At 44.4% G+C, this 20,356-nt stretch overlaps 1 protein-coding gene across 1 annotated transcript in view; it reads left to right on the forward strand.

Annotated features, from left to right (window-relative positions):
- AR (androgen receptor) overlaps window positions 1-20,356 on the forward strand; it is a 316,158-nt gene that overhangs the window by 272,422 nt on the left and 23,380 nt on the right. The gene's annotated exons all lie outside the window — the stretch shown is intronic.

Here is a 20,356-nt window from a genome sequence, read left to right on the forward strand (position 1 = left end):
GGAAAAGCTCATACCAGTAACAAAGCTGCTGTAAGTTCAGGAAGTGGAGAGGGGTTTTCAAAAGTGAAGGGTAATTCTGGATGTTTCTGGATGGCAGTAGCCTTGGGAGTAGACTGCATAGGCTGGGCTATGCCTAGAGAGTAGTAGAGTAGAGCAGTAATGGGCTAGGGTTTCAATGTCTGCTGTACAGTGCAAGGAATGGGTTAGCAACCCTCTCAACAAACTCCTGCGCTTCAGCTGTAAGTCCTGCCGATAGAGGGACCCATCGTGGACTGATGCGGTGGCTGGCAATTCTGGTACAGCTGAGGGTAGATTAGTGATCCCCCTCTGTGTCTCTAGAACAGCAGAGTAGACAAGCAATCTAGCTCTGTGTCTTTGCAGATAGGCCGTGCTGGCAGACAAGTTCTGTTAGACTCAGCACTCTGTCCCTCACACCTATCTTCTTCTATGGTTTGGCGCAAAGTGCCTCAGACCTCGCAGAGTGTGTAAAAATTCTCCTTGCTGGGACTCCTGGGAGCTGTAGTTTTTTCCCCCCAAAAAAAGCAGTCCCACCTAAAGGTGATGGAACTACATGTCCCATGATTCTCTTCTTGGGCACATTTTTCCCCCCTGGCACCCGGTCTGGACCTATCAGAAGAGGGCAATGAAAGTCAATAGGAGCATAGTAGATTGACATGCTGGGTCTTGCTGTATCACATCAGTTTGATGCCGTTCAATGAAACTTTATTTACAGAGGCTTTGTTCCAGAACCTGGCTACACAGTAGAAGGGTTAGATTCTTATTAGGTCTAGTCTGGTACAATGCAAGAGCTTACCTGTATCCCCCGGCTCCGGCGCTCTCATCGTCTGGCTGAAGCTCTAGTCTGTGGACAGAGGCCTGATTTCATCATGTACAATACAGGGACATTAGCCTTGTATTGTACATTGAGGTGGCTGGAATGTGCCCGCAGCTGGTCTCAGCTTAGAAAGGCAGATGCATGGGATTGGTCCAGCAGCACTGGAGGGACCCGGATGGAACGAGGCATAAGGCAAGTATTTCTTCTTATGGGTGTGGTCAAGCATGCAATGTAAACAGTCACATTTCTACCAGTCTGGAGACAGCCAGACTCTAAGAAATTTTCCTGTCAAACCCAGAGACCTTTAGAACCTTGTCCAGAATTGATTTGGTATTGGCCTCCATGGAAGTTCTACCATGGGTACTAGAGCTACATATGCTACACAAACCCTTTCAGTCCACTCCCCTCTAAAGCAAACTTTGTTGTTAGGTCATAAAGCTGTTTTTAAAATCTGGGAGGTTTAGTATATCGGGGGGGTAAAATATATATTTTTATTATATGGTTGACTCCTGGCAGGTGAACATTTCCTACCCATGTAAACTTTCTTCCTGGGATGCATTCAAAGCAATTACTAGAGGATCCTTCATAATATTCATTTTTAAGAAAAAAAGCTAGAGCAGCACAGCATGCCCTGAAAGCAGGAATTAATTAGGTACAGGAGGCCTATGTGTTGAACTCTTCATTGAACAACGCCTCTTGTAATTTCATGAAGCAGACCTAGTAGCCAAAAAGCTATTTTATCAATCAGCCTTATTATGGAGGGACAAATATGCGGAAATTAGCTTTTCTCTCCTGACTAGCCATTTCTGTACATCCTAGAACACAAGTTGAGGATGTCAAGAGAGTGTTGTTGTCTGACCCAATATTGATCAGTGAGGCCTTTGCAACCCTATGTCCAACTACACTTAGCAGCCACTTTATTAGGTACACCTGTTCAATTGCTCGGTAACACAAATTGTTAATCAGACAATCACATGGTAGAAACTCAATGCATTTAGGCATGTAGACGTGGTGAAGATGACTTGAAGTTCAAACCAAGCATCAGAATAGGGAAGAAAGGGGATTTAAGTGACTTTGAACGTGGCATGGTTGTTGGTGCCAGACAGGCTGCTCTGAGTATTTAAAATACTGTGATCCTCTGGGATTTTCATGCACAAACATCCCTAGGGTTTACAGAGAATGGTCCAAAAATAGAAAATCTCCAGCGAATGGCAGTTGTGTGGATGAAAAGGCCTTGTTGAAGTCAGAGGAGAATGGACAGACTGGTTCAGATGAAAGAAAGGCAACAGTAACTCATGTCATTATGGACCAAAATCTCTGAGGAACACCTTGTATGTATGCCATGAAAATTAAGGCAGTTCTGAAGGCAAAAGGGGGTCCAACCCGGTACTAGCAAGGTGTACCTAATAAAGTGGCCAGTGAGTGTACATAGCAAAGTAGACCCAAAACCCCAGAATTTGGTTTGCCAGATTTACTAGAGGTTTATGCATCTTCTAAAGCAGGGTTTCATGGAACATTAAGGTTCCTGAAGAGGTTGCTAGGGGTCCCTTGAGCAACGAGTAATTTCTGCCTCTCAGATAAGTTCCTATTGACACGATTGATCTTTTTAGCTATCTGTAAGGAGCCAAGTCTCCCAGTGACCACAAGGACAGGGAGCTTTCTTCCCATTAACCATCACACTAATGCATCGCGAGTTGTAATTATAGTCATTTTTAGCAGGGGTTCCCGAAGACTGACAAGTTGATTTAAGGGTTCCTCTGCTTTGAAAAGGTTGAGAAAGCCTGTTCGAAGCTCTTCAAAACTATATTCTACTCAATACAGTTTTAAACAAGGAAAACCAGTCTTCTAAATGTATTTATTTCAGGTACTTATATAGCACCATTAATTTACGCAGCACTTTCCATATATATTGTACATTCACATCAGTCCCTAACCCTCATGGGGCATACAATCTAAGGTCCCTAACTCATATTCATTCATACACATACTAGGGCCAATTTAGAGAGGAACCAATTACCCTACCAGCATGTCTTTGGAGGGTGGAAGGAAACCGGAGGAAACCCACGCAGGCTTGGAAGGCAACATTACCTCTTAGGTTTACTCAATGGGTAGAGATTATAGGTGGTCTTCTGGCAATCTTGGATTGCTAAGCAAACCAAAAGTGGGACTGTATCTCCTCTTAACTCTCAACCTACTAATATTTATTTAATGTACTTATATAGCGCCATCAATTTATGCAGCACTTTACATATATATTGTACATTCACATCAGTCCCTAACCCTCAAGGGGTGTACAATCTAAGGTCCCTAACTCACATTCATTTATACACATACTAGGGACAATTTAGACAGGATCTAATTAACCTGCTAGCATGTCTTTGGAGTGTGGGAGGAAACCCACGCAGGCACAGGGAGAACATACAAACTCCAGGCAGGTGGTGACGTGGCTGGGATTCGAACCAGCGACCCTAGTAGGGCCAGGCGGAAGTGCTAACCATTTAGCCACTGTGCTGCCTTCTTCCTTATTCCTCTTCCCCTAGACATAATGAGCATTAAACAACTCCAGTGCAGGGGGGGCCTACTGCAAGGGTCTCTTCCCCCCCATTTCCCAGAGTTGGGCTTTAGAGTATTTAAGAACCTTGACAACCTGTAGAAGGTGTTCCATTCTGACCTTTGTATGCACAAACGTTTTTTCCAGTTCGTAGCCAAGCTAATTAAGGATCAGTGGGGAGAATTGTTCTTTGTATTCCGACAGACGGACTAGTAATAGTTTTATGGTAACTTTATAACCACAGGAAATAAGGATATCATTTTTTATGTCCTGTATAGTGATCTGTTGCAGAAATTAGAAAGGAAAGAAATTTCAAAGAGGCGTGCATTTCTGAAACAAATTGCCAGGAACGTAGATTTGTTTTCTTCTGACCTATATAATTGTCAATGATTTCTTTTTAAAGTTGAACTCCAACCAAATCTAAAAGACAAAGATTAGCGCAGCGCTGTATTAATAAAAAAATGTAATATTTTTTTTTTAAGAAGGCTAGTGTAAGCACTCAGTTTCATCCTTTTGTAACCCCCCCCGCCAGCAGAGCTCAGACTAGGAAATGGAGGAGTAGTACAGGGAGATACTCAAGTATCTTGCATGCATAGGGAAGAGAGATTACCTCACCAAGCCTTTGCTGCTCTTTTAGACTCAGCAGTCACCAGGCTGGAGCTGGAGAGGGGACAACGCTGTATTCCTTAAAGTGGTTTCAAACCCTGACATATAGAAACTGAACTAGCCTAAGGTGATACGCAGAGATGGAAAAAATCTTCCTGCAAAGGTTGTAGCTGTTTATCTGCCGCCCTCTCTCCTCTACAGCCATTCAAAGTCCAGAATTGTGCACAGCACAGCATTTCGAAGCGGCAGAAGGGGGGGGGGAGATGCCACACATTGCACAGCATAAAACAGGGAGCCGAGTGTACTCTGAGACCTGAGTGGAGGAAATTACACCCCCCCCTGCACAGTGTCACTGGGAAACATCAATGGCCGAGGCTGTCAATCATCTGCTGTGTGCTGGAGGCAGGGGAAGGGGGGAGGGTGCCATCTCCCAGGATTGTCTGGTGTGTGCATAGACCAGGGATCTCCAAACTTTCTAAATGAAAAGGGCCAGTTTACTGTCTTTCAGACTTCAGGGGGGCTGGACTGTGGGCATTGGGAGCAGAAAATGCCTGAGGTCACTGGAAGTAAAGAGTGCCCCATCACTGGTGTCAGTGGGAGCAACAGTGCTCCATCATTGATGTCAGTGGGAGCAACAGTGCTCCATCATTGATGTCAGTGGTAGTCCACATAGACCAGGGATCTTCAAACTTTCCAAACCAAGAACCAGTTTATTGTGCTGAAGACTTTAGGGGGGGGCTGGAATGTAGGCGTAGAAAAGGTCTTGGGCAGGGGCGGACTGACAACTCATGGGGCCCCGGGCAATAGGGGATCATGGGGCCCCTTTGTCCTTGCCCAAACTCAAAAAAGCCTATGAAAAAAGGTACCAGGGGCATCTCATGGGGCCCCCTACTGACCCTGGGCCCTCGGGCTGTGCCCGAGTTTCCAAATGGTCAGTCCGCCCATGGTCTTGGGGTTACTGGGAGTAAAGAAAGCCCTATCGTATGTGTCAGTGTGTGTATGTGTGGGGGGGGGGTGTTGGTGGGAAATAGGGCCCTGTCTGTGTCAGTTGGAAGAATAGTGCCCCATCCTTGGTGTCAGTGGGTGGAAAAGTGCGCCATTGTTCGTGTCAGTGGAATGAATGGTGCCCCAAGGGCCAGATGAAGGCAAGCAGAGGACCGCATCCGGCCCCTGGGCTGCAGTTTGGAGACCACTGGCATAGACTGTCAGAAGTGACTCATGCAGACAGCAGAAGGAAGGAAAGAGGAGACAGAAATCATATTAGGTGCTTTGGATCAAGGCAAGTACACACTATAGAAAGATATGCTTTGTTCATTTTTCATTTTAGAGCTTTACAACCACTTTAACTGTGAGTGGTGTTTTGCTCCAGACTTTGCCAGGACATGTCTTTTTACCCAGTTAACTAGACAGTTGAGGAACCCTCGTTTTCAGTTTCTAAGGCAGAATCTTCTACAAAATCCATTTTGTGAAATGTTCAAACTGATCAAATCAAATGCCAACATGCAGTCATACGGAGATTGATGCATTACAGGAAATAGTTCAGAACTCGTACTAGTCAGTTAGACTCTCTAAAGGCAAATTTCAGACACAGTAGCTGGTCAGCAAATTTTTCAATCCAGTGGTACAATCAGCACAGTTCTAACAATCAAAATTCAGCACTTCAAGATGGGAGCTGAGAAGTGCTCAGGGGCTACAATAAAGCTCATTAACACGCTTGAAATTTACAAGCAAAGTTTTCCCCGAATTGCCCTGTATGTTAGAAGAACAGCTGTTTATTCTGCTGCTGAACATTAACAATGCAATTGCCATGTTTTACTTTAATTGAAGGGGGCCAAAAAAAGAAAGCGATAAGACAAGTGAAGAAAAAGATTCCCAAAGTACAAAAACGGGGCAACTAGACTCATTCTGGTCTGGAGTCTCCCTAGATCCACATAACCAACTCAGACAACCTCATGGTTATGGGGACTACCATAGACCCAACATTTCTCTGAAAATCGTGATCCATGCAATGTCCAAGACACAACATATTCAGCACCTTTACTGTTGGCAACTGCTTGGTCAGACTAAGGGGGTACCCCAATTTGTAATAGGGATACCACTCCATCCAACCACCCCCCTTCCCTTGTACCTTGCATTCAGAACTTAATTTTTTACTTTTAAAGAACAACCACCACCTGTATGCCCTAATAATCGAACACTCTGCATCCCTCACTATCCCACATTCTGCACTCCTACCTCCGCATTCCCCCAAACACTCTGCACCCCCTGTATGCTCAATACTTCAACACTCTGCACCCCTTGAATCCCCACAGTCGGCACCCCCTGCATTATCAATTACAACTCACTCTGCACCCCCTCTATATCTTATACTCCCAACACTCTGCTCTCCTTGCATTACCCAGTACCCCACATTCTGTACCTCCTGCATCATTCATTACAACTCACTCTGCACCCCCTGTATGCCCAATACTCTGCTTTCCTTGCATCCCCTGCATCCTCCATGACAACTCACTCTACATGCCCTGTATGCCCAATACTCCAACACTCTGCTCTCCTTGCATTCCCCACTACCATACATTCTGCACCCCCTTCATCCTCCGTTACAACTCACTCTTCAACCCCTGTATACCCAATACTCCAACACACTGCATCCCTGTCATCCCCCACTGTCCTTAATTCTGCTCCCTCTGTATCCCCCACATTCCACCACCCCCCCGTCTCCACTACCCCAACACACTGCCTCCCCCATTACCTCAACACTTTGCACCCCATTAACTTAATACTCCAACACTCTGCTCCCCTTGCATCCTCCACTATACCACGTTCTGCACTACTGTGCATCCTCCATTACAACTCACTCTAATCCCCCTGCATCTCTTGGGAAACAGCACCCCCTCACCAGTCTGTTCCTATATCGTATAAACATCATACTAACCAGTCCCAATCTCACCCACCTTTGTTCAGTAAAGCCTGTAATGCCATTACTCAACTTATCAATACTCCAGAATACCAGCCCATCCAACAGTGGAGGAACATTAAGAATTTTGCACCTTTATTTCAGCATGTCTGTCATAAAAAGGAGTCCTATATCCATGATTACGATCCTCCTAGTGACCTTCATTTGCCTGAGCATGGGGAGAGCCGGTTTTGTTTTAAGTGCTAGATGGTGTAACTTCTTCAGAGCTGTAGGTTGTATCACCTATAACTGACACCATAGCCTGGTGCCCCTCCCCCCCCCATCAGGGAACCTAATCATCCTCTCTGACTGAGACCACAAGCTGCTCCACACCCTCTCCAGGGGCATTGTCATTTTGGTACACCACAACGTTAGTCATAGCAGACTGCACTATTACAATTTCAATGTTCTGATCCTATGGCTCTTTCTTTAACCCATGCTTATTCACTTCCATTTTTGAGGGAACACTCAAAAGAAAGCCCCACAAATCCTGGTTCCTTTGAGGTTTCTTGGGACACTTCTGCTGCACCAGACGCCATTGCGAAGGGAAATGTCCCACTTTCCTCAGTGGTCACCCTGATACATTTATATCAGCGCTTTGCATTACTAGCTCTGGTACAGAGACAACATTTTTTTTCATTAACCATTACATCATTTTAAGGTTCACTTTAACCAATGCCACCCCACTGTACAGGGCATTGCAAAAAAGGGAAGGGTTTCTCCAAACACATAGGTTACCCCACTGCAGGGTAGACAGATTCACTGCCAGTCTCTCTAATGACTAAATAAAAAATAAATAAAAAAAGGGACTTACCAGTCACCTTTGTTGAAGTCACTTGGACTTGCGAAGACTTTGTCAACTCCACTTTTCCTTCAAGACGTGCCATTCCACCGATGCGGCCACAGGGCAAAAGAGTGTCAAGCTTAAATTGGACTCTTCCACAGTTGCTGAAGACTGCAAACATCTTATCAATGCATACTCAATGCACAACCACAGACCTCTGCCTGGCCAGGTTACCTTGTGCTATATCCAGGGACAGGGGACACTTGGCAACAGCATGTTCTCACTTACTGCACCTCAAGCAATGCCTCTCCCTGTATGCTGCAGCACACTCACATCTCCTGGGGAGTCCAAGCCACAGCACCACTGGAGTTTTCATGTCCACTTCTTGCTAGGGGAGATGTCCTTGCCTCAACTGATACTTGCTGGCTGTTATATTCGTGGTGGAACATCTCCATTATCAGACATTTGCCTTCAAATGTGTCATAGTCATTGCGACCTTTGCCCTTCACTCAGTAGGCCACCTGATACTTTACCAACAAAAGGAGCCATACCAATTCTGACCAGCGTTCTTTTGGGCCATGCTTCCCATACAGCAGTCTTCTCAAAGGCAGTTAGAAAGACTTTTGCATCATCAGTCGGCAACATCTTTTGCGTTAAGTCAGTTGGTCTGATTTTTTCTACAGGCAACAACACTTCTGCTGTTGGACCACCATCAGTTCCTTCATTGCATTACGGGCTGGCTTGCAACTCTCAGAAGTTGGGGTCATAGTTAATGTGACCTCGGTCCATCACTCTGTAGTGCACCTGATACTTTACCATCAAAAGCAGCCATAGCAATTCTGACCAGCGTTCTTTTGGGCCATGCTTCCTGTACAGCAGTCTGATCAAAGGCAGTTAAAAAAGACTTGCATTATCAGTCAGCAACATCTTTTGCATAGTCAGCTGGTCTGATTTCATCAGTGTTCTACAGGCAACAACACTTCTGCTCCTGGACCACCATCTGTTCCTTCATTGCATTAAGAGCTGGCTTACTCTCCAAAGTTGGGGTCATAGCTAATGTGCCCTCGGTCCATCACTCTGTAGGCCACCTGATACTGTACCATAAAAAGCAGCCATAGCAATTCTGACCAGGGTTCTTTGGGCCATACTTCCTGTACAGCAGTCTGATCAACTGCAGTTAGAAAGACTTTTGCATCATCAGTCGGCAACATCTTTTGCAGAAAGTCCGTTGGTCCAATTTCACCAGCTTTGCCACAACAACACTCCTGCTTCTGGACCACCATTGGTTCTTTCATGGCACTAACAGCTAGCTTGCTACTCTCGGTAGCTCTGGTCACCACTGCAAAATGGTTACAAAAGTCCATGGTAGACTCCCAAAGTGGTACATATGAATCTTGCACATGTGGTGAAATGGCCTCCAGCAACAGCAGTCTCACTCCCATTATAGCAATGTCCTTCTTTGATAAGCGCTCCATAGAACGTTTATCCATACAAACTGTTGCATTGTTCCTTCCCGGATTACTCTCACTTTAATTGCTGCAGGTACACTCCATCTTCTAGACATGATGGGCTGAGACTTTCAGGGACTCCTTTTTGCATAAAGTAGAAGGGCTCACACATACGAATGTACTGTAGGGAGTATAGCTGTAGAGCATTACATTCACCTGTATCTGCAATTCCTGGGAGCCACATATTTCTGCCCATAGAAATGTATTACAATATATGCGATAATAAGCATTTCTATGTTGGGACTTGGGTGGGATATGGGTGTATTCAGATCTTTTTTTTCCCCCACAGAGAATATGTGCAAGTAATCCTTCCATCAAGGTCACCCCTTGTTTCTGCCCCTTAACCACTTCTGAGCACCATCTCTTGGTTCCACCCCCTACCCACCCCATAGTACTGCCTCATTAGAATACACAGAACCAAGTATAATTTTTATGGAATTTGTTAATGATAAGAAAAGCAGTAAAATAGCAGATTCCCTGCAGCTAACAAACTCCCACAACAAACCCCCAGCAACAATAAATCCATCCAAGCAACAATAAATCACCCAATAGCCAGCAACAATAGACCCCACCTACAAAAGTAGATCCCTCCCAGCAACAATTGACCCTCCAAGCAACATAAGACCCCCCCCCAGCCAATAGACCCCTCTGCAACAACAGATCACCCAGTAGCCAGCAACATTGACCCCACTCACAACAGTAGATCCCTGCCAGCTAAAATCCCTCTAAGCAACATAAGACCCCCCTTCCCCAACAACAATAGAGCCCCCTGAGACAATAGATCACCCTGTAGGCAGCAAAAATAGACCCCACTCAAAACAGTAGATCCCTCTCCGCAACATAAGACGCCCCCCAGCAATTATAGAGCCCCCAGCAACAATAGATTACCCAGTAGGCAGCAATAATAGCCCCCACTTACAACAGTAAATCCCTCCCAGCAACAATAAATCACCAAGTAGCCAGCAACAATAGACCCCACTCATAAAAATAGACTCCTCCCAGCAAAAATTGAGCCCCCCCTAACAACCATAGAGCCCCCTACGACAATAGATAACCCAGTAGGCAGCAGCAGTAGACCCCACTCACAACAGTAGATTCCTCCCAGCAACAATTGACCCCCCCAGTAACCATAGAGACCCCACTCAAAAGAGCAAATCCCTCCCAGTAACATAAGACTTCCTCCCAGCAACAATAGAGTCCCCTGCAACAATAGATCACCCAGTAGCCAGCAACAATAGACCCCCATCTTTAATGCACACACGCCTTATGCCGGCCATAGACGTGCCGTTTATCGGCCGAATTTTCGACCGAATGAATAATCGGCCGATATTCGCACCGTTAGTGGGCAATGTCGTCGGCCGATTATCGTGGTTCCTTCTTGTTTTTATTTTATCGGTCATGCTGGAAAATCTACAAAAAAACGGCCGATTTTCGTTAGCATTGGTGGCAACAGAACGACCGATTTTTCATTTTTCCGCCGACAATTCGGCCGATAAACGACCCGTCTATGGCTTGCATTACAATCCATGTAACATGGTTTTCTGAGGAACATGCTCTATGCTTTGGGACTTTTTTAAACACAAAAAGCAGCATTTTTGCTACAATAGAGTTCAATGGAGAAGCAACAAGAGATCACCGAGTAGCCAGCAACAACAGACCCCACTCACAAAAGTAGATCCGATAAACGACCCGTCTATGGCCTGCATTACAGTCCAGGTAACATGGTTTTCTATGGGACATGCTCTATGCTTTGGGACTTTTTTAAACTCAAAAAGCAGCGTTTTTGCTACAATAGAGTTCAATGGAGAAGCTGCTGTAGCGCTTGTAGTCTGCTTTTGCTGCATTTTTATTCTGCTCAGCAACAAAAAAAATCCCCTTTAACAAAAAAAAACAGAAAAAAACACAAAAGCAGCATTTTTGCTACAATAGAGTTCAATAGAGAAACTGCTAAAACGCTTGTAGCGCATTTTTGACGCATTTTGTGTTTTGATTCTGCCCAGCAACAAAAAATTTCCTCTTTACCCCCTTCCAGCCCAGGCCAATTTTCAGCTTTCAGTGCTATCACACTTTGAATGACAATTGCGCGGTCATGCAACACTGTACCCATATGAATTTTTTAGCATTTGTTTTGAGACAGATAAAGCTTTATTTTGGTGGTATTTATTCACCACTGGAATTTTTATTTTTTTTGCAAATAAATAGTATTTCATTATAAATCTTGGCCAAAATTTATTCCGTTATATTTTTAGTAAAAAAAAAATAACCCAAATTAGTTTATAACCAAAAATTATAATTTTTAAACATTTTTTTTTTATTTTTTTATTTATTTATTTTTTACATACTGTCATCCTAGCAGTACAGTGTCACCATGGTGACACTGTACTACTTGTGGGGGGTGATGAAGATTTTTTTTTTTTACACTGATTGCTTTTACACCTATAAAGGATGTAAAAGCAATCATTTCTCCTCTCTGGCTACATTCTTGCAGCCATTGAGAACTACTTAGTGAGCTGTGATTGGTCACAGTTTGTCACATGGCTGTTGTGAATAGCCTTGTACCATGTGACCTCTGTGATCATTCACAGATTTCATACGTAGTAAGCAATGATGTCAGAAGTGACATCATTGCTTACTACTCTGCATGTGATCACTGATTGGCCAATCAGCGATCACATGATCGGGACCTCGCGTCCGACGATCGGTGTTCCACTGTGGACGGAGGACAAAGTGGGCACCGGATCGCGGTGCTGCGTGCTCCCAGGGAGCGCGCACAAGCAGGGTGTGGGGAGGCCGTTTATAAACAGCCACTTGACCCTGCACTGCCACCGTCTGGCTGTTTATATACGACCTCTGTACAAGATCCCGATCATGTGATCACTGATTGGCCAATCAGTGATCACATGCAAAGTAGTAAGCAAGATGTCACTTCTGACATCATTGCTTACTACGTGGGAAATCTGTGAATGATCACACAGGTCACATGGTACAAGGCTATTCACAATAGCCTTGTACCATGTGACAAGCTGTGACCAATCACAGCTCACTCAGTAGTTCTCAATGGCTGCAAAAATGCAGACAGAGAGAAAGAGAAATGATTGCTTTTACATCCTATATGGGTGTAAAAGCAATCAGTGTAGAAAAAAAAAAATCTTCATCAACCCCCAAAAGTGACGGGTGACGGTATGTAAAAAAATAATAATAATAAAATAAATAATAATATAAAAAATAAAATAAAAATGTAAAAAAAAGTTTAAAAATTATAATTTTTGGTTATAAACTAATTTGGCTTATTTTTTTTTTTACTAAAAAGATAATGGAATAAATTTTGGCCAAGATTTATGATTAAATATTATTTATTTGCAAAATTTTATAAGAAAAACACTTTTTTTCAAAATTTTTGGACATTTTCATTTACGTAGCAAAAAAATAAAAATCCCAGTGGTGAATAAATACCACTAAAATAAAGCTTTATCTGTCTCAAAAAAATGCTAAAATATTCATATGGGTACAGTGTTGCATGACCGCGTAATTGTAATTCAAAGTGTGATAGCGCTGAAAGCTGAAAATCGCCCTGGTCAGGAAGGGGGTAAAAGTGTCCGGACTGGAAGTGGTTAAAAAACTCTGTAAAAACGTGGTTATGGGACACGTTCATATCTAGGCTTTTTTCAGCTGCTGCGTTTTTGGAAATGGTCAGGGACTTCAATAAGCACAAAAAGCGGAGTTTTTGCTACAATAGAGTTCAATGGAGAAGCTGCTGAAACGCTTGTAGTGCGTTTTTGCTGTGTTTTGTGTTTTTATTCTGCTCAGCTACAAAAAAAATTCCACTTTAACAAAAAAAAAAATGAAAAAAAAAAACCGCACAGCAGAGTTTTTGCTACAATAGAGTTCAATGGAGAAGCTGCTGAAAGCCTTGTAGTGTGTTTTTGCTGTGTTTTGCGGGTTTTTGTTTCTGCCCAGCTACAAAAAAATTTCCTCTTTAACCCCTTCACGCCTAAGGGTAAAACAAATCTTAATGCCTAAGCACAATTTTGCAACTTTGACATGTGTTAGTAACACCGTCCATATCATCACAACTACTTTGTACATCCAGGGGGATTATACCAAATTTTTTTCAGGACAAATTGGGCTTTCGTTTGGTGGTAAAAGGTAATTGATATCTCCTGATTTGTTTTTTATTATCAAAGGAAAACTGGCCCAAAATAGTAAAAAAAAAAAAAAAATTTTTTTTATTTAGCTGTGTGTTTCTTGTTACTACCATAGAACAACCCAAAATAAATTCTCCACCTCTTGACAATCACAGCGATATCATATACAGTATGTGTGTGTTATTTGTTGTTTGTACCCGTATTACAGCCCAGAAACAATAATGCGCATTTTGTTTTTGTCTTTTTGTTTATCTAAAAACACACTGACATTGACACTAACTGATACCAATTTTTTTTTTTAAATCCTGACCTTTGACCTTGACCCAAACACTAACCCTAACACTAAACTAGATCAAACCTTGATCTAGGTATTTTTTATTTTATTTTTTAATATTTATCTTTTTTTTTTTTTTTTTACAAACATTTTTTTCTCTCTATGAGATACAATGTATCTCTCTTCTCCATTCATAGAGAGAGGAAAAAACGAGGGGGCCGGGCTGCACAGTGACTGATCACTTTGATAGCAAATCTGAGGCTATCACAGCGATCATGTGACCCAGAATCGGGAGTCCCTGATCCCGATCGTTAGAACGGGATCCGAAGCTTTCAGTGACACCGCGGTCTTTGTGCTGGGAGTGCGCAGTGCGGCGCGCTCCCAGCACAAAGACAGGTACGCAAATATGCAGCCCCATAGAAAAAAGCCCAGTTCTGTGAGGCCGCATATTTGTGTGACGTCGGTGTCAAGGGGTTAACCAAAAAACTTTAAACCCAAAAACGTAAAACGCTGTAAAAACGTGGCTATGGGACACGTTCACATCTAAAAGTCACACAAGAAATCCCGCAACTTTGGAGTTGCACTAGTGTGAACGTAGTCCCTATTCACATTGTGGGTTAGTGGGAACCAGCGCTCCCACTACGTGATTCTGACAGTGCGATTCTGCCCATCGTATAGGGCCAGCCAATTCAGGTCCTATGAAGGTTTGTCGCCCAAAAAGAAGCTCCTGCTTTTTTTCAGGCAACAAGCTCCATGCGATTTTTGAAGGGACGGTTTGCCGTGATTGTCGCTCAGTCCTGTCGGGGGTCAGACGCGGCAGAATTCTCTCGTATTTGGGGTGCCATTGAAGGATAATGGCACCCCAAACATGCACTGAGCATTGTCCTGCAATTGCCAGGCGATTTGGAAGTCGCAAAGTGTGAATGGAGCCTTGGGGCCAGCGCACAACAGAACGCAGTGTGGAAAAGGCGCTTTTTTTTTTTCTTTTCAAACGCACTGCCCTTGTTATCTACATGCAGGTGCCAATGTATTGTTAACACCCCAATCGCAATGCTTTTGTGGGCACTGAATCTAACAATATCGCAGCACCATGTGGTTTGGTGCAGTGTATTTTTTCCAAGTAGTGCACACGCTACATTTTGCACGGTCCTGTGCCATTTGCAGTCCATACAAGTGAATGGACTGTGCACAGGAACCTGCGGTTCACACAAGCTTCTCTCTCTAAAGAGTGATCCACATTTGGATTGCTCTTCAGAAGGCATTGGACAGGTAGTGAGGAGGTGTTGTATCGCCTCCTCATCACCTTGTTTTACCCCTAGAAGCCCGCACTAGCGTGCCGCAACTGTGTGGATTGCATGTGGCCGGGCAACTGCAGAGCGGCCCCACTTACTGGAATGGGTTGCTTTTGGTGGCATTAGCACCTGTCAAAAGTGACGAGGTATAAGTGCTGCCGTGGCTGCAAAGCGTAATGGCCCTTGCTTTGTATACTCCTGCCGCTGCTGCTAAAGGGGGGGGGGGATGTGGAGGGGCAGTAAAAACACAGCTGGACCACAGAGTTTTACCACCCCCGAATGTGAACAAGCCCCTAGCCCTTGTAACAATGACAATTTTTTTTTGGGGGAGGTGGGGGGGGAATTGCTTTTAATATTAGAGAGTGGGGTACACAGGATGGTTTAGTTCAGGGGTCTGCAAACTGCGGCCCTTTGCTTGCTTTTATCTGGACCTTGGGGCTCAAATTCATCCACCGAAACCAACAAAGGGGCACAATTCCTCCCAGTGACACCAATGATGGGGCACTATTCCTCCCACTGACACCAATGATGGGGCACTATTCCTCCCACTGACACCAATGATGGGGCGCTATTCCTCCCACTGACACCAATGATGGGGCAATATTCCTCCCACTGACACCAATGATGGGTCACAATTCCTCCCACTGACACCAATGATGGATCACAATTCCTCCCACTGACACCAATGATGGGGCACTATTCCTCCCACTGACACCAATGATGGGGCACTATTCCTCCCACTGATATTAAATCATGGGGCACTATATCTCCCACTGACACCAGCAATGGGGCACTATTCCTCCCACTGACACCAATGATGGGGCACTATTCCTCCCACTGACACCAATGATGGGGCACTATATCTCCCACTGACACCAATGATGGGGCACTATTCCTCCCACTGACACCAATGATGGGGCACTATTCCTCCCACTGATACCAAATGATGGGGCACTATTCCTCCCACTGACACCAGCAATAGGGCACTATTCCTCCCACTGATACAATGATGGGACACTATTCCTCCCACTGACACCAACAATGGGGCACAATTCCTCCCAATGACACCAACAATGGAATACAATTCCTCCCAATCACACCAACAATAGGGCACAATTCCTCCAACAATGGGGCACAATTCCTCAAAATGACACCAACAATGGGGCGCAATTCCGCCTAATGACACCAAGGATGGGGCACTATTCTTCCTAATGACACCAACAATGGAGCACAATTCCTCCCAAACTGGCCCTTTGTTTAGAAGTTTGGAGACCCCAGGCTTAGATTATAAAGACACTGCTGTACAACTTTATATTACTTTTTTGTTTGTTTCATGGAGATTGTATGTCTCAGGATGTTCAAAATGTATGGTGTGCCATGTTCCTCGTAGTAGTTGATAAAGTCAAACGATTCTACGGTCGTAGTTCTCCGTCGGATACCAGTTGCCGTATCAAAGCACTTAAAGTGGAACTCCAGAAATGAACTGTATTGCCAGCTTGCTTTGGCCAGCTTGGCTGGATGTCCTATACCTGGAGGGCTACTGGGGATGCTGTAGAAGCCCAAGCTACATACAGTGAAAGCTGCAATCCTCTGCGTCCTCTTTGAGCAGCTTCCCCTCCAAACACAGGGGGTCGCTCATTCAGCACCGCCACCATTTTACAATTAACACCTTTTTACAATTAATACAAGGCGTTCTCTGATTGGACGGAGGGTAGATCACTTCATCCAATCATGAGGCCGATTCACACCTATGCAAGTTGCTATTGGCGCTTTTTTTCCAGCATGTTTTTGAACTCAATAAACTTCAATGGACAAGTACTGTGTTTTTTAATGCATTTTATTTTTTTCGCCAGTCGGCAAGTGCAACTTTGATGCGACCTTACACTCTCTGGCACTCAAGTCGCATCAGAGCAGCGCAGGAACCTTTTCGAACTTTGAAAAAGTTCCTGCACTACTTTGATGTGACTTGAGTGCCAGAGAGTGCAAAGTCGCACTCAATACTTTCCTGTTGGCCAAAAAAAAAACGCAAAACACATCAAAAACACATCACTTGCCCATTGATCCAAACATGCAGTCTGCTGCGGGAAAAATTAGTCTCTGAGATCCTTTCCAGAAATGCAGCACTGAAAACACAGAGATGTGAATGCGTCCCATAGGAAACCATGACAAATGGACTGTAGTGCGTTTCTGAAAAACGCACTAAAAAACTGTATAGGTGTGAACCAGGCCTAAAGCACTGTGTATTTAATGAAAAGCGAGCGATTGAGGTGTTAAGCGAGCGACCCCCAGTGTGTTCAATCTGTAGAGAGGAAACTGCTCCCTTTATAGCGGATCGCACTGCAGGGAGTATTTGACAGGCAGGTCAGAGGCATTGTATCGCCTCCTTACTGCCAGCTTTAACCCCTTACTAGCACATCGCAACCATGTGCATCGCAAGCAGTTTTGGGGTGCTGGCAAAAGCGACAAGAGGGATCATTCCTACCACAGCCGAAGCATGTGTGCATCCCTAGCCACTGCCTCTGCAGCTAAAGGGTGGGGGGGGGAGAAGTGGTGAAGGGGCAGTAAACGATGACTCAACCACAGGGTTTTACCGCCCCTCAACCACTAGTGTGGAGGAGCCCTTGGATTGTACACTGAGCAGTAAATCCACAGCTCAGTTTATGTGCCTGCGTGCCAGGATGACTGAATTCCTGCACATGCTGAGGAGTAATGTCATCCTGCACTGGCCAATGAAAAGAGCTGTATCCTGGCACCTGGAAGGCTCCCATGTCAAACGTCTCCATGGCAGATTTGCCAAGTTTCACACAGAATTTCTCGTTTGCTGTTTGTTCTAACTTGCTCTCTATGATGACATCACAGACGTGGTAACGCACGTAGTCAGAACAGCACCAGTTGCACAGCTCCCACTATACACACGATGATGTCTTTCAGCACATTGATTTATGAAGGTCAGTGCTCCCTGTGACTATGCGTGCAGCCTTGTGCTGCCACCTGTTGGCGTGTTACAAAACTAGTCTAGAAACGTTTTGATGCCATCTCATATATACACTGCTCAAAAAAATTAACACTTTTAAATCAGAGTATAGCATCAAGTCAATGAAACTCCTGGAACATTGTCAGTGAAGTATCAGAGGAGGTTGCTCATCAGTTTCAGCTGCTTTGGTGTTAATGAAATTAACAACCGGTGCACTAGATGGGCAACAATGATACGACCCCCAAAACAGGAATGGATTTACAAGTGGAGGCCACTGACATTTTTTACCCTACTCTTCTTTTCTGACTGTTTTTCACTAGTTTTCCATTTGGCTAGGGTCAGTGTCACTACTGGTAGCATGAGGCCGTACCTGGACTCTACAGAGGTTGGCAGTCCAGCTCCTCCAGGATGGGGCATCAATACATGTCATTGCCAGAAGGTTTGCGGTGTCTCCCAACAGTCTCAAGAGCATGGAGGAGATTCCGGGAGACAGGCAGTTACTCTAGGAAAGCTGGACAGGGCTGTAGAAGGTCCATAAACCATCAGCAGGACTGGTATCTGCTCCTTTGTGCAAGGAGGAACAGGATGAGCATTGCCAGAGCCCTACAAAATGACCTCCAGCAGGCCACTGGTGTGAATGTCTCTGACCAAACAATCAGAAACAGACTTCATGAGGGTGGCCTGAGGGCCCGACATCCTCTTGTGGGCCCTGTGCTCACTGCCTGACACCATAGAGCTCGATTGGCATTTGCCATTGAACACCAGAATTGGCAGGTCCACCACTGGCACCCTGTGCTTTTCACAGATGAGAGCAGGTTCTCCCTGAGCACATGTGACAGACGCGAAAGGGTCTGGAGAAGCCGTGGAGAACGTTTCGCTGCCTGTAACATCGTTCAGCATGAACATTTTGGTGGTGGGTCAGTGATGGTCTGGGGAGGCATATCCATGGAGGAATGCACAGACTTCTACAGGCTAGACAATGGCACCCTGACTGCCATTAGGTATCGGGATGAAATCCTTGGACCCATTGTCAGACCCTACACTGGTGCAGTGGGTCCTCCTGGTGCATGACAATGACCGGCCTCATATGACGAGAGTATGCAGGCAGTTCCTGGAGGATGAAGGAATTGATACCATCGAATGGTCCCCACGCTCAACTGACCTAAATCCAATAGAACCCCTCTGAGATATCATGTTTCGGACCATCCGATGCTGCCAGGATGCACCTCAGACTGTCCAGGAGCTCAGTGGTCCAGATCTGGGAGGAAATACCCCAGGACACCATCCATCGTCTCATTAGAAGCATGCCCCAACGTCAGGCATGCATACAAGCACTTGTGGGCCATACAAACTGCTGAGGACCATTCTGAGTTGCTGCAATGAAATTTCAGCAAAATGGACTAGTCTGCTGCATCATTTTTTCACTTTGATTTTTGGGATGTCTTTGAATTCAGTCCTCTGTAGGTCAATCATTTTAATTTCCATCAAACGATGGGGCATCCTTACCCCATCCATATCAGTATAGATATCCAGCAGGAGATTTGTTCCCATTGAGATCTGATGTGTTTTCAAAGTGTTCCTTTAATTTTTGAGCAGTGTGTGTGTATATATATATATATTTTGTAACCCCATTCACACCTGTGAATTCCAGGAATCTGAAGAGACGTGGGGGTGTTTTTTACGCATTCCATAAATGCATGCAAAACACGCTTGCAGTGCAATTATTGTTAATGATACCCCAAATCTGGCTAGCAGATTTATGTTTTGCCAAAATGTGCCTTAAAAAAGCCCCAAAATATGTGTAAAAAGAAATGCTAAAATACGTGTAAAAAAACCACACCAAAATGCATGATAAAAAAATCTGTGCCAAAATGTGTGTTATAAAAGCATCAAAATGTACGCTTAAAAAAAAGCAACAAGATGCACAAAAAAAAAGCCTGCACCAATCTACGTGTTAGAAATAAAAAGTCAGAAGAGCGCAGCATGGTCAGTTTTCTATTTGTGCTGGGAACCTAGCCTGCTCTCCTCCAATGATCAAACTTGTCCTGACACCTTACCCCCTACACAGCCATTCATTGGGAAGACCAGTGAGCTGTTGTTTCTCCTCCCCCAGCTCTTTAAGCTCCTTTTGCAGCTGAGAACATAAGGTATATGATCACTTATAAAAGAAAAGGGGAATTTATAATTATTTTTTGTATCTATACACAAATGTTTTGCCTTTTATTTCTATTTTAACCTGGGGGTTCACATATACTTTAAATGTAGTGTTTGAATTGTGTGCTGGTAGTGGTGGAGTGTTTTATTTTGGATTCCAGGTTATGAGTGCAATGTGCTTTCTGCTAAAATGACTTGATACTGTAAATGTCAACACACAGACCATCTGAGCAATGCTTGGACTTCAGGTCTCAGGAAGCTCAAGTCACTTTATATC

This window comes from Staurois parvus, unplaced genomic scaffold, assembly GCF_062004578.1.
Source record: "Staurois parvus isolate SC_StPar_1 unplaced genomic scaffold, SC_StPar_1.0 ptg000154l, whole genome shotgun sequence".
NCBI lineage: Eukaryota > Metazoa > Chordata > Amphibia > Anura > Ranidae > Staurois > Staurois parvus.